The sequence below is a fragment of the Thermobia domestica genome, chromosome 4 (genome assembly GCF_964235325.1).
Source record: "Thermobia domestica chromosome 4, izTheDome1.hap1.1, whole genome shotgun sequence".
Lineage (NCBI taxonomy): Eukaryota > Metazoa > Arthropoda > Insecta > Zygentoma > Lepismatidae > Thermobia > Thermobia domestica.
In genome coordinates this window covers 256,041,286-256,057,313 of record NC_137457.1, presented here as the reverse complement: position 1 = coordinate 256,057,313, position 16,028 = coordinate 256,041,286, and positions in this window count along the sequence as shown.

The window sequence follows — 16,028 nt, the reverse complement described above, 5'->3', positions numbered from 1 at the left end:
AATATGGAAATTCATTGATATTTTTACAACTAAAGTTAGAAAGCCAATTAAAGTGGTGTCTTAAATGATTCTTTAACGATTTCTTTTTTTTTTAATTTTAAATCATGTTTGACTAACTGGCTGTAGCAAATTATAGTAGCCACGATCATAATTTCACCAGTCGACAAGTTTTAATCGTAACTTAGAGAAAACGCTATGAGAACTTCGGCAGAGGGTTTACATTGTGGATATTTGCTTCTCCTCACGATGCATTACGTAAATACGTTTACATTATTATATAATGGTCAACTTTGAAAAGTGTGCTCCAGCTACAACACTGTAGCTAGTATTCTTCTCACCTACTGAGCGGCACTCCCTAACTCCCAAACAATATAAGCATTCTATGAAATAGATCAACAATCGTCTGAGACAATAGCCAAGCTCATACTCAATAAAACTGTCTGACCCTATACCCGCTCAATCTTAAACAAAAACACCTCAGAATTGTAAACTGCACAACTTGATGCATACTCAAGTTCATTTTCAATGAAAATTCCTCCAATAGCTTAAGACGCCTATACAGATAAACCACAACTGCATTAACAAATCTATCGTGAAAAGTTGATCCACTTTTTAATCAATATCATCTGTCGCAGAGACGATAGGTAATATAAATTTACATTAAATTCGACAGAACAAAGACATGCTATATAGCTAAACCCAAGGTTACACCATCTGTTGCGAAAAGTAATTCAATCTTAACCTTGACATAACGAAGAAAAGTTACTGAGCTAACCGAAAGTTGCATCAATGTAATCTGTCGCAAAACACTCGAAAACGAGTTCTACTTCTCGGTGCCCGTAAAGGCGAATTGAAGCGTATATTACGAAGTACAGGTAAATCTGTCAGAGGGATTTTCGGGTTTTAATTCCACATTGAGAAAGATATTATGGAAAAGTAAAGTTCAGTCACGTTTGTACTGAAAGAATATGAGTTTGAGTATCCAAACCCCTTTTGTTAAAATTCTGTGCCTAATCCCCACCATAGCTGTATTATGTTCATCTTTCCAGCTGTTAGGTAAGGACCGTCTCCTTTATCCTAGCCAGCATAATCGTAGGACGTAAAACTTAAAGATTTAATTTAATTTATGGTAGATAAGGACAATCACATCCAGTTTCAAATGAGAATTACCACCAAATTTTGCTACATACATTATATATAAACGAATGATTTACTAAATAATTTTAAAGCATTAGAGTTGTGAATCTGGAAACACTAATCATCACTATTAACATACAACATGCTTACATGCAAATAAATTTTCATCAAATAGTTTAGGCCAATATATGTAAGTTTTCATTCTTCCATTGGCCTATTGTTTTATAATAAGATTAAATTCAAACATCGTCGTAGATACTTAGGCTACACACCCACTATTATTTATAAATAAATATTACCTATTGAAAATCCCACATATGTATTTTTTCCTCCAAAAATCCAAATTCTCCACATTTTATCGTAAAGTTTGCAAATGAATTAATCAAAATATATGAATAAAAATGAAAGAAAGAATGAGAGAAATTACTATTAACTCACCTTGCGTCCATATTTTGCGGATAAACATATTCTTAACAAAAAAAATAGTGTATTCATGGGAATAGATTTTTAAACAATTACAACAAATAAAGTAAATTCAAAATTTTATAATTTAAACGAATTTCTATTGTTCCTTTCTATTGTTGAAATAATGTTCTTAGCAGCCAGTATTTCTCATATTTAATTTTATTTATTTAATTTAGTGTAACATCCAACGATTATGCACTGAGGCTAAGGGAGAATGTTATAATGGAATGGATGATGATAATGGTGGTATAAAGGAAGTGGGAGGAAACTATAGAACCCCGATAAAGTCCACGCACACGATGTTTGTTCCCCACAAAGCTCACTTGGCGAGAGCTGGGAACAAACCAAAGATCCCATGCACCAGAGGTGAAAGTTCTACTACTGAGCCACAGTAGCCCAGTACTCTTAATGCTAAGAATATAGTGTTATCCCCAAAATGCTACTTGTGAGAGAAACAGAATGGAGAAGAACTTTTATAAATACTTGTTAAATGGCTACAATACGATCCGAAAGTCTTGTCCCTCTTTTTTCATTTGTATGTATATTTTTATTCCTTTTTTTCTTTTTTAGATGGCTAACATCTCCCCCTTTTCTTTGTACGTATATGTGTATTTATTCTTCAATTTCTTTTCAGATTGCTAATACAAGTACCTACAGTGTGGAATTATGTATTCTGGCAAGTACATGCATGGGCAGCAAACGATATTGCTTTTTATAAGAAAAGGACGGTCGACCATCAACATAACAAGAAACATGTGAAGAAGTGGTGGATTCTGTCGTGAGATCCCCCCTTCCCCAGTGGTGTTATATGAAAAATGAAATGAAATCTATAAGTTGTACGTCCCACGGTTATACCGGTTAGGCTAAAGGAGACGGTGATGATGAAAGATGAGTGAAAAATAGTGGAATGATGAAAGTGGGAAGAAACGGGAGAATCCCGAGAAAACCCACGAGCACGGTGTTTGTCCACCACAAAGTCCACACGGCGCGAGCTGGGATCGAACCCAGGACCCCAAGCACCAGAGGTGAACGCTCTACCACTGAGCCAACGCGCTATATATATATATACATATATTACTGGATACCACAAATAACAAATAGAGACCTACACAGCATTCTAATACAAGATGGTGTCACAAAATTAGGTAGCACTGCGAATATCTTGGAAACAAATTATACAAGATAGATGGTTGTCAAAAAGTATTGGAAAGACCTTAATCCAGAAATGGATCGATAATTGTTGATAATGATATGTATGCGTTTCAAATACCACTACATCCACGTGAACCCACTTCTCATTCATGATATCTGAACACTTGGGATTAAGAAATAAATGCTTATATCTTGTGCTGACAGATCATATGTTTAACCCCCGTAACTGTAAGAATTTTTAAAAACAAAGACAGTTAAACTAAGATTTACTGTTCCTGACAAGTGGGTAAAATTTAGCCTAGCCAGCATAATCGTAGGACGTAAAACTTAAAGATTTAATTTAATTTATGGTAGATAAGGACAATCATATCCAGTTTCAAATAAGAATTACCACCAAATTTTGTTATATCCATTATATATAAACGAATGATTTACTAAATAATTTTAAAGCATTAGAGTTTGAATTTGGAAACACTAATCATCACTATTGATATAGGATTAAATGATTTACTAAATAATGTCTGGATATAAGAAACAGTTATGCAAACTCGAAATATTTTAACAACCTGTTCTGCGGAACCGGTGCGAACCGGCTGAATAGTATCACTGCCCTCCCCCCAAGTAATAAAAAAAAAATGATTGCGGAAAAGATACTGTGAACTTGGAGTTCCAAAAGTGACTATAGTGATCACATGAAAATGGTCTTGAATTTACATCTTTTAGGCCATCATTCGTAAATGAGATGGGAACATGCGACGAAGACATGAAGCTTGCTAAAATTTGCTCAATGTGTTTGTGAGAGGCAAAGTTTTCTTCCGGCTCCTTTTCGGAATAGGGGAGTGCTTTTTTTCTGAGCAAGAAAAATTTGGAACGGCGGAAAATTTCACACAGGACATGGCGCCACCTCATATTGTGTTACAATATTGGTGGTACCCATACTGATGTTCTGGATCACTAAACAAGTTGGAACAAGAGGCGTAACAAGACTTTCGGACTTTACTATATTAGTACAGAACATGGAGCCGTCGGGGATATTAAAATTGATAATGGCGTACGCAGAATTTTATCACGGGGAGTTCATTCAATCCTATATCCTTTCAGAAGTACGATTTTTGTACGGTATATTCTTATATAGTAAAAGGGACCGCGGTGTGTCAGTGATAGTGCGTTCACCTTTGGTGCATGGAATCCCTGGTTCGATTCTAGCTCGCTCCAAGTGAACTTTGTAGTGTACAAACACCATGTGTGTGGGTTTTCTCAGGATTCTCCCGTTTCCTCTCACTTTTTTCATTCCACCATTTCATTCATTTCTCATCATCACCGTCTCCTTTAGCCTAGCCGACATAACCGTGGGCCGTAAAACAAAGATTTCATTTCATTTCTCTAAATATAATAAGTGCTGATTTCTCCATAATATATTTCTCAAGGGGGTTTAAATCCTCTTGAACAAAATATTTTGTAAAATTAAACCTTTATCATACGAGGGGAGCCGAAAAGTTCGTAGCCCAACCCAGAAAGAGTACAGGTAGAATGATGAAATTGTATACCTACAGTTTTAAAGAAAATTACTCTGTACAAATACAAATTTTCTTAATAATGAAATTCTTATTGTGTTTCTCAGGCCTTTGAAGTGATCATGTATGCACAAGCAACGAAGTTCACGAACATGGAGATAAGATCACCCGTTATTATTATTATTATTATTATTATTATTATTATTATTATTATTATTATTATTATTATTATTATTATTATTATTATTATTATTATTATTATTATTATTATTAGGGATGGTACCGAGACGAGACCGAGACCGAGACGGACTTTTATATACTGAGACGAGACAGACCGAGACAGACCTCAATAAATCAAGACGAGACTTAGGTCAGTCTCGAAAGTCTCGGTCTCGTCTCGAATATTGATAGCTATTTTACCTTTACTCAAAATTTGTTTCGTTGCTGCGTGAGTTAATATGGGAATGATTGACTGATGTAAAGTGACGTATTTAAGGGGTAAGTATCGGGTTCGAGCCTCTCTCGATATGAATTTGTGATAATTTTTCGCATTGCACGTACAACACAAATGTTTCTTACCTGTTCCTCAAGCCTCTACCGAAACAAAATACACTGCTGATGTATATAATATTTTTTCTCTCTCTCTAGTATATATACAGCAGCGGATCCAGGATATGATTAAGGGAGGGGCTAAACCATACTTTGCCGCTTTATCCAGTGTAAAGCAGGATTGAAGCTCATTTTATTCAGTGTATACCTCAGCGTTAAGGGGGGCTATATCCCCTATAGCCCTTCCCTTGGATCCGCGTCTCTCTCTCTCTCTCTCTCTCTCTCTCTCTCTCTCTCTCTCTCTCTCTATATATATATATATATATATATATATATAATCTCATATAACACATTTATTCTACTATATATTAAATATACATCTTGACCTTTATACCTATTTTAAAAGATATACAAGATAAACAGCAAATTTTGAATAGTTAGTTATAAAAGAAAAACTTCTTCTAATAATTTTCCAGGAGGTAATGTACCTAAAATGGAAGCCACATTTCCTCGCTGAACTGCTATGCTGATATGTTGTATCAGGAAAGTAGTAGCCCGCTTATCACCAGTAACGTGTGCTATACGTTGGCCTACTTCTTTGATGAAATTGAGCCCTTCGAGGCCCCAAATGCCGCTCGATTCAATGGCTACGGGCACGAACATGTATCTATTGAGCAGATCTTTATATTTTCTTCTTTTCTCGCATTCTCTGCGGGCTGCAATAGCTCCTTCTCGAGATGAAGAAAGAGTGAGATTAGATGACGCGAAAGTGTCAGAGCAGGTGAAATCCCAGAGAAGAATCCTTCCCCTCTTCCATGGTACCAGCGTCATGCCATCTGGTCTTTTGCCATCAGATCTGTTACACCCCACAGGTTCACGAACAGATGGAACTTCCGCCGATGTGAGTGCTCTCCAGATAATGTCATTCACGTTCGAATGCCTTACATGTCTTCCGGAGCTACTTATACAAGACAGACCGTGTAGACCATTCTGCTTGACTGATGCACCACATTTAGAGCAGTTGTGTGATTCACAGATGTCTACTCCTAGGCGAAGTGCAACTGCAATACGAAAACTTTCGTTTGGAAGGTGCAGTCCTAGGGTGTGTGAAGGTAATGCCTGTAGCCAAGCACCTGGAATTGCTGATGAGGAGGCGAGAAGTCTAGCCTTATCCTCTTGACTGTCTGCTTCTTGTAATAACACTGATTGATGTAATTTGATGATTGGCTTGTCCCAAATTGATTGCGAACTTCTGCCCGTTATTTCAGGAGGGCTTAAACCAACTAGGTTAGACCAGTCAGATATGCACTCTTGGACATCAGATTCTATGTGAGGCTCATTCAGTTGGTTGAGGAGTATCTCAATGGTATGCCGGGAGCCATAGAACGACGCTAAAAATGAAGGATACGCCAAATCGACAGCCCGACGAATACCAAGACCTCCAGAATCAACTGGAAGGGAGGCCTGTATCCATGCGTTGCTATTTAGGCTACAATTGAGTAACGATTCCAGTCCACATTTCAGAACGGTGTCAAACTTCTCTAGTAAATCTACTTCACACCAAGAAGTAGAACAGCGTAAAAAAAATAGATTATTCTTAGTATGGAGAACGACGCACGAAGGAGATAAAAAGCTGAATGTGCGGAGACTAGGGTCAGACGTGACAAGAAAAATTCTAACTTTTTAGTTTTCTCGACTAACAAATTACGTGTTGCCTCAGGTGAAAGGGCTGCACCAAGTAGAAAGGCTGACGAGGTTGTGATAAGTTGTATTCCCGGTGCTGAATTTTTAAATTGTGAATATAACACTTCTATTTGATCTTGCGAAATTCCTAAAAATCCTACTTCACACTTCATAAAATTTAAGTGTAGTCCGATGTCTGCTGCCATAGTTCGAATATTGTGTAGTTCACTTATAACTGTGTCAGGATCTCCTGCTATAGTGCCATCATCTAAGTACCAGATATTTAATTCAGTGTTAATCCTAGACACTATGGACTAAATTGTCATAGCGAACAAAGCGGGACCTAGAGGATCGCCTTGTTGTACTCCACGTTGCGAGAGTATAATCTTATCACCTAGAAATAGGTTACTTGGTTGCGCATAACATTGATATACATAGTGATAAATCGATGGAAAATTACTTTTAACTGTGAGTAGCATAGCGTCTCGGTTCAGTTCATTAAAAGCGTTACGAAAGTCTAATTTTAGAAAAGCCTTTTGTTGTGAATGGGGAGTAGAAAAGTAAATGCGAGCTGCATGTGCTGCGGCTTCGGCTCCATTGGGAGCCCATACTCCCAATTGGTGAGGGTAAAGGAAACTTACAACGGATTCTTTAATTCTGGAACATATAACTTTTGCTGATATTCTTCTCCAAATGTTCCCCACTGCAATTGGTCGAATTCCACCGCTCTTCTTATTAAGCGCAATAAGTGATGCTCCAAAAAAGATTGGTCTTATTTCCTGAGGTATATTACCTGAAATGATTAAATGAAGTAATTCTAGAATCATCATAGTTAATCTTTCTTTTGAATCTGACTCATGATGTAAAAGTAGATCCTTAAGAATCGAGGGACGGAGACCATCAATACCTCCAGCTGATCCAGATGGGAAGGATTTTACAGCGTATCGTAATTCAGAAACTGAAACTCTTGGTATATTAGGGTGATCTTTAGGAGGGTCTGGTAATGAAAAGGTGTCTGAATGTGAAGGATGCTTCTCCTTAAGTGCTTCTAAAACAGATGCATTAGGTGTGGCGATGATATCTTCAGAAATTAGTAATCTGACTGCACCTCTTATGTCTCCATCGTTTTCGACTCTTTTGGTGTTAAAGGATGTTGAGTCAGAAGAATGTTGAAATTTGCGTTTGTATTTTGTGGAATAATCATGGGGTAACGCATCTTGGTGAGAATCATCCCATTCGCAAACCCGTTGCTTGACCCAAGTCGTTAAGTTGTTAATTTGATCTGATTGTGACGGAACATTGAGTACTGCATACGGGAATAATAACAGATCCATCCATGCGTCTAGGTCGTTTATGTTTACAATACGACGGATGACGTCATAGAGAGAGATAGCTACAGATGACCGAGCACCTCTTGGGACTCTTCTTAGTAAAGGAACGGAGGATTTTAGTTCGGCTATTAGGTTGCAAAAGTCGGAGATCTGATGTTTTTCGTTGTGATAGACCAAATGGAAGTCTTCACATTATATAAATCATTGAGTCAGATTCGAAGATCAAAAAGTAGTGTGAGTGCGCTCCAAAAGTGGCGGATATATATTAAAATGCTGAAATTTTGTACCATATTATGTTAAATATTGAAGGGAAAATTCTTCTAGATACTCTAAGGATAATATAGTATCACTAACATCAACATTTTGGAAATCTCTAGTAACTCAAGTGGCATAGACAGTGCAATGCGGATCATTTGTATCTTAGCGTCAAATACTATGATCATGGTATAATGCATTTCGAATGAATGAAGGAACAAAGTTACAAGAAATGGAAATTTTAACATTTTTTAATCTTTACTTCGTAAACATGCTGACATATCACGTCTCATCATGTAGATGATTCTAAAAGACTTAAATGATCATAATGCCATTTGCAACAATTATTATTTCAAACCGTTTTAGGGATACCGAACACATGAATAGTGATACTGCTTAAAATAACGTATTTGTGTTAAATGTTTATAATGATTGTTGCTTTCGTTTGCTTCTATAACTTTACAACAATAGTTTTTCTTGGTTTTAATTACAAGTCGCAGTTCCATTATTTTAAGCCAACTTAAATATTATTGCTAAATATTATTCTAAATATAGTGCAAATAATGAAGCTAAACTGCAAAATATTTTAAAATTACTCGTAATTTGTTTTATGATGCAAAGATGTTTTCAAAAGACGACGATTTTTCATAGTCTTTATAATGTTAATGCTAATGTCAAAGTTTTGGTTCCAGCAATACATGTCAATGCAAATTGTAACTGAAATTAAACGTGACTGATAACTTCTCAGTAACACTAGTTGTTACCCTTAGCCTTAGGCCTGATGTACACAAAACCGCGCTTAATTAAAAGTTCTAATTAAACCCTAGTTACATTTCACTTGTTTCAGTTTGACCATCGACCACCTCAAACTTGATTCATACCATATAGCTATATGCAATTATTCAAGGACTTACGGTACAGTTAGTAATATACTTCGTGTTAATTTTCGGTTTCTTTTAGTTTAACGTCTCACGGATATGCTAGGGCGGCTAAAGGGGATTCGGAGCTACTGATTATAGTGGAATTCGAACCACTTAGGTCGTTCAACTATAGCCCCGCCGGAAATCGAATTCGGGACCACGTGAACCGAAGCGAAGTATGCTAACCGCTAGACCAAATGGAAGTCTCCACATTATATAAATCATTGAGTCAGATTCGAAGATCAAAAAGTAGTGTGTGTGCGCTCCAAAAGTGGCGGATTTGAACTATTTGTAGCCCAAATATATTGAAATGAATTCTTTGGCAATTAATGACTGGTACTAATGAAATAATTTTAACATGGGCTGGAAAATGTGCTGGACATATTTCAAGAAATTATGATTGATGGATACCACGAGATAAAAGATGCCTAGGAAACGTCCTTATACAGGAAGGTTTGACGAAATCAATAATAACTGGCGAGTAACCTGAACAAGAGTTGCTCAAGATAGATAGTCCAGAAACAGAATGGAGAAGACTTGGAAAGACCTTGATTGATAATGGTTGATTATGATTTTATTATATCTGGACCTCAGAGGTAAAATAAACAAAGTCATAATTTCGTAATTTACAGGAGAAGCGAAAAACCGGTTCCTTAAATAAGTCCTATAGTACTGTTTTTCAAACTATACTAAGAAGTTAGGGGGTGCACCGGAGCACATACACCCCCTTCACTGTATATATACACTATCTAAAATGAAAACCCAGCAGTGAAAAAGCAACATTGTCCGAAACTTTCTGCTGCCATATGCCCGTTTGAGGCTTAAAAGAGTCGATTTTCTGAAGGTTGAAGGAAAAGGATTCACTGAACAAATATTTCTCATTCACACCACATTTGCCTAAAGACATTTAAAAACTTAAAAAATTTAAATCAAATGTAGTGGTAGTTATTGGTGCACCCCCTTCAAGAAATCCTGGATTCGGCCCTGTATATAATATATATATATATATATATATATATATATATATATATAGATATAGATATAGATATAGATATAGATATAGATATAGATATATATATATATATATATATATATATATATATATATAGAGAGAGAGAGAGAGAGAGAGAGAGAGAGAGAGAGATGCAAGGGCTCGGAAAAAAACGGCTTTTTTGAAAAAACTCGGTTTTTTCTGCTTCGCTTTTTTGCTTGGGAAATTTTGGGCTTTTTTAAAAGTTCTGCTTTTAATTGATAAAGCAGATTTTGTTTCGCTTCTCTATAACACAAAAAGTCATTTAATTAGTGGTTGATGCCGATAGTAATATAAAACCTTGAAAATAAACCATGAATTTCGAAAAGATATTTCAAACAATTTTACTTCTCAACATATTTACATTATGAATTCCAAACGATTAACCATTGTATATAACTTCCTATATACAAAAGCAAGCAGGGTTTGCAAGAACCATGGTTGTTTTTGAAAATGCCAAAAAAAAAACCGTTTTGGGAGGGGGAGTTTAAACTAGGTTTTTTTGGTTTAAACCAGGTTTTTTGGGTTTAGATATTTTGTTTTATGTATTTACATTACATATTGACAGAAATAAGTTTGTTTCGCCTTAGTGTTATTATGCAACAACGGGGTTATGCTGGAAGAGGTCACATAAAGAAGTCCGGTCACTAAATTTCTTAAATTGGGAAACTCCCGCCGTAGCCAAAGAGAAAATCCCGTCATTACTCTAAATGTAAAACAATAACGGAAAAATCCTATTATTGTTTTGCATGTAAAATTTAAAGGTCAACGTGTCATAATCAGTACGCTAAAACTGAGGTATTAAATTACAAATTTAGTACGTACATATCATTGAAAGTCCAATCCAAGCTAATGTTGGAAGCTACGTAGGCAATCGATAAATTTTGCCAATTTCTATCAATATATTTAAGCAACCTTTACTTCTTTATAAAACAACAGGCATTCAGGCATGCAGAGATATACGATTTGGTTTCGTTTCGTATGTTCAGGCTTAACATCCTTACCTAATACCGAGGTTATCAAGAAGAAGATTTTCGCTTAAAGTACATCCGAACCGCTACTTTGTTTACGTATGAAAGAAGGGTTGTGGTTCGACCAAGAATTGAACATGGGACACCTTGATTAAAAGGTAAAAAGGAAATAAAACTAATGCAGATGGTTTGATGTGTGGAAACATCACCATAAAGTTCACACGATTCGCATTTTTCGTTCTTTTTCTTTTTTTAGTTTAACCCTTTCACTGTGGAAGGCGACGGAAAAAAATTTCCCTAACCTGCGAATGTCGATAAATAGTCGACATGTTAAAATTTGTCTGTATCTTGGTTTTGTCGATTGTAGTCGCCAAAGGTTTTCTGTATGATTTCTATTGTTTATCGAAAACAATAGAACACACACAAAAAAAATGAACGGTACAACTTTGGCGACTACTCTCGACAAAGCCAAGATACGGACAAACAAATTTTAACACGTCGACTATAGTCGACATTCGCATGTTAAGGAAATTTTGTTTCTGTCGACAAAAGTCGACTTCCTCTGTGAAAGGGTTAAACCAGTTGTTTATTTAAAAACAGAAAAAACAGCTGGTGTAAACCAGCCAACCCTAAAAGTAAATACTTCTTTAAAAAAATACACAAATAACTAGCAAAATTGTATGTAGTATTTTTATTTCAAGATATTCCATACCCTCTTTTTGGAACAAAATAAAATTAAAATAAAACATAAGAGAAATACTTAGATTTATTTATATGATACACTTAAAGGTTGCACATCTAGAGCTTTTGATTCTGTATATTCTTGAAATTCTACAGTTTTATATATTACCAGCATTACGGTTTATTCAGTCCTCAAGTTTTCTGAATTTTTCACAAGAGGGATTCAACATATGAAGGGTGTGAGGCAAGAACATGGTAACCCACAATTTTACTATTTTAAGAAATTAGAGATTTTCTGCTGCACAATCCATTTTGAAAGTCGGAAAGCTGATTTTTGACATAAGAATATACATGAAGGACAGTGTTCGAAGTGGGGAAAAAAGCAGAGGCGGTATGTTTTACTATGATTTTGACTCAATATACCGTCTATTTAAATATTGTCTTGATCACTGAAAAACCAGAGACGGCATGTTCTCATTACTGAATAACCAGAGGCGGTATGGCATACCACCGCATACCGTTTCACTTCGACCACTGATGAAGGATTAAACGAAGCGGTATGTGTTGCTGTCTATCTGGTGCTGCATAACTCAGCAATTGAAAATTTGTTGGTTACAATGTTTTTGACTGACACCCTTCATATCATAACGGAACTCTCCCCCCACCACCACCACCAACACCACCAAAAAAGCAGGACTACGGAATATATTTAAGTTAAAATAAATACAACTGCACAACAAACATGACTTGAGTGGAGCTTTTGCGCTTCTATCGGGAAGTCCGGGATTCAACCCAGCATTCGACTATTCGGACAAAGGTTTTCTTCACTCCATGTGTGAAGTAGAAATAGTGTGTGTACTGTGAGTTGGCCGACTTCCTTTCTTATTGTTTTTACATCGTTATTATTACTAATTACCAGCAGTGACGGTTTTTGCGAAGGTTAGAGGAGTGGTCTTTCGGACTGAAGCCTGTTCCCCAAAATTACGGAATGTCTAAAACAAAGGAAATATCTATTAGTTATGCCTTTACTCATAAACTTCAAGCTCCCATCAAATAAAAATTACGAATGTTTAGAAAAACTAGACATTAGTAAGAAAAACCTCTCCCAATATACTTTTCTAAATCCGCCACTGATTCTCAGTGTAAAATGATCTTCAAGGTTGTATCTGGAAGATTATTGCTAAACATATAAACGAAACGAAATATTAATTATCCCTGTACTCATAAACTTCAAGCACCTCCCAAATAAAATTAGGACATTTTAGAAAACGAAACAATCACAGAAACCCCTCCCAAAGTACTTTACTAAATCCGCCACTGATTATTTGTATAAATTAGTATTCAAAGTTGTATCCGGAAAATTATTGCTAAATCGTTGCACAGCTACAGTATAACAGAAATGTGGAAGTACGGTTTGACGGATATATTGAAAAACGTACGCTTTGACGGATATATAGAAAAACATAAGTTTAACTTTTGTGCTAGAAGCTAGAGTACCTGTACTAAACTCTTAGAAATGAAACACGGATGACAAACTAAAATGATCTAGAGAAGAAAAAAATTGTCGATAACTCAAAAGTTAAAATAAAGTTAAACAGCCTCTACAATTGCCCTCAAATATTACATTCTTCATGTTCGCTTTAATTCGTAAAACATGTGCTCCATCCATCTTGATGATGAATTTCGGAGCGAAATACAGCATTTAGGTCCTGGAATTCTTATTTAACTATAGAATATACTATAAGAAAGCTATTTAGATAGAAAAATTATGAAAATGAAAAAAGCCAAAAATTCCAAAATTCTCGTGTTTTTTTTTTCAAAAAAAGCCGGCTTTTTATGTGAAAAATCCATCGATTCAAAAAAGCCGGCTTTTCTGCATCTCTTTCTCTATATATATAGCTACATATGTATATATGTTTAACTTTTAGTAGGTAAGTTAGGGTAAAATGGATCCAAAATTTAACGAAAGTCGTACAGCAAAAAATATTTTTGACTCTTCAATCCTTCGTGTTGCAGAAAAAATACGAAAATTAATACAAAGAAAACTAGAAAGTTAAGAATCACTTGTTTTGGTAAGAGAGAGAAAATAGATACAGATAGCTCGAATTACCTATATACTTATATTATATGTATGTCCATGTTTCGCAAGTAATTTTCAAACAATATAAAATTTCAACGTAACGAACACACGATTAAAGATCACATGCACCGCTGAGAGCTCAGGAATTAGCTTAATCTATGTTACGACACTGGATATATGCTTATGTAATATATTACGACCTTATGAACTTTATAAGGAACAGAATGTACTTAAAGTGAGACGCGAACTGTACGAAACATCGGACTTTGAATCTAACTTGTTTGGTGATCCAACCCGAGACCTCAGATCAGTGACGACGCCAGCTTTAAGTTCTTAGGGGGGGGGGGCAAAGGAGGGGCAGATACATTTTCGGGGGTGCGGCTGTTTGCCATACCAGAAATGACATATTTATTACGTTTGACTTACATTACATTGTGTATTTCGTTGCTGTTTTTATATTAGACATATATGATTATAAATTAAAGTTATTTCAAGTAAAATTTGTTACTACCAATAAGTAACGTCTGCACATGAAATATTTTTCATTGAAACTTTTGAAGCCTAAACATAAATTGAATTCGCGTATGCTACAAGTAACACATTCGTCTAGTAACTATATGCTACGTCTCTCTCTCTCTCTCTCTCTCTATATATATATATATATATATATATATATATATATATATATATATAGAGAGAGAGAGAGAGAGAAAGAGAGAATTTACATGGAGCTGCTGAAAATATCGTAGTCGAATCCAGAAGGAGTGTAGGTACTAGGTAGAAAAATGAAACCGTAGTTTAGAAAAACATATTTCTGTATGTATATACATTATAAGTTAAATTAGAGCTTAATTAAAACTCTATTTGTTTAAATTTAAGACTGTTAACCGTTTGTGCACTACGGGCAACAATCCCCTAGTAATTTTTTACTTTTGCCCTATTTACACCCTCCATTCCAAAAGAAACCGAACTTTTGAAAACAAATAGTACCACTAGTGCCATCTGTTGTAATATTTTACCGGTAGATGGCGTAGTCCCTCATTGACAACTGGTATAAATGTCATGACATTTGGATGCACGGCAACAAAGTTATTGCGTTTCAACTGTCAGTGTGTTGTGTACATCGGTCGGAAAATGAGTTTCAAACAACGAGCTGCAATTGAGTTTTGTGTTAAATTGGGTAAAACTTTTAGTGAAACGCACCAAATGATACAAAATGCATATGATGATGAGTGTCTATCCCGTACGCAAGTTTACGAGTGGTTCAGGCGATTCAAATCGGGTAGAGAGACGCTGGATGATGACGAAAGATCAGGCCGTCCCAGAACCGGATTATCGGAAGAAAACATCGAAAAAGTGCGTGAATTCATCAAACATAACAAAAAATCGTCGGTGAAAGTTATTGAAATGGAATTAGGCATTCCTCAAACAACCGCATACAGCATTTTGACCGAAGTTTTGGGCCTTAAGAAGGTTAATTCGCGGTTTGTACCACACAAACTCACCGAAGACCAAAAAGTTGATCGAATTGCGCATTGCAAAGACATCCTTAAAAGTCCTCGGCAGGATCGAAACTTCTTGAAATTGATTGTAACGTGACGAGACGTGGTGTTTTGAATATGAGCCCGAAACAAAGCGGCAAAGTGCTGAATGGAGAGCGCCGGATGAAGGAACACACAAAAAAAGTCGCTTGGTGAAGTCAAAAGTTAAGGTGATGCTGATTTGTTTTTACGATTCAAAAGGAATTATCTACAAAGAATTTGTTCAGTCCGGCCAGACAGTCACTGGAGAGTTTTACTTGGGCGTCATGAAGCGTTTGCTGGCAAGAATTCGTCGTATTCGGCCCGAATATCGCGAAATCGGCAGTTGGACTCTTTTGGACGATAATGCACCATCACATCGTTCGCTACTTGTAACTGAATTTTTGGTCAAAAATCACATTATTCGGTTGCATCATCCGCCCTATTCACCAGATCTCGCTCCGTGCGATTTCTATCTGTTCCCGAAACTGCATTTGGCGATGAAAGGAAAATGGCACGCATCGATTGATGCCATTGAGAAGGCGACGACCGCCGTCCTAAAGACCATTCCAATAAAGGACATGGAGAAGTCGTTTGACAACTTGTTGGAGCGTGCAAATATGTGTATCGATGTAGAAGGGGAATACATTGATTAATAAAAATGATTTGTTCCAAACTGTACATTGCTTTTTTGTTTTTTTAAAACGTTCGGTTTCTTTTGGAATGGAGGGTGTAAGATG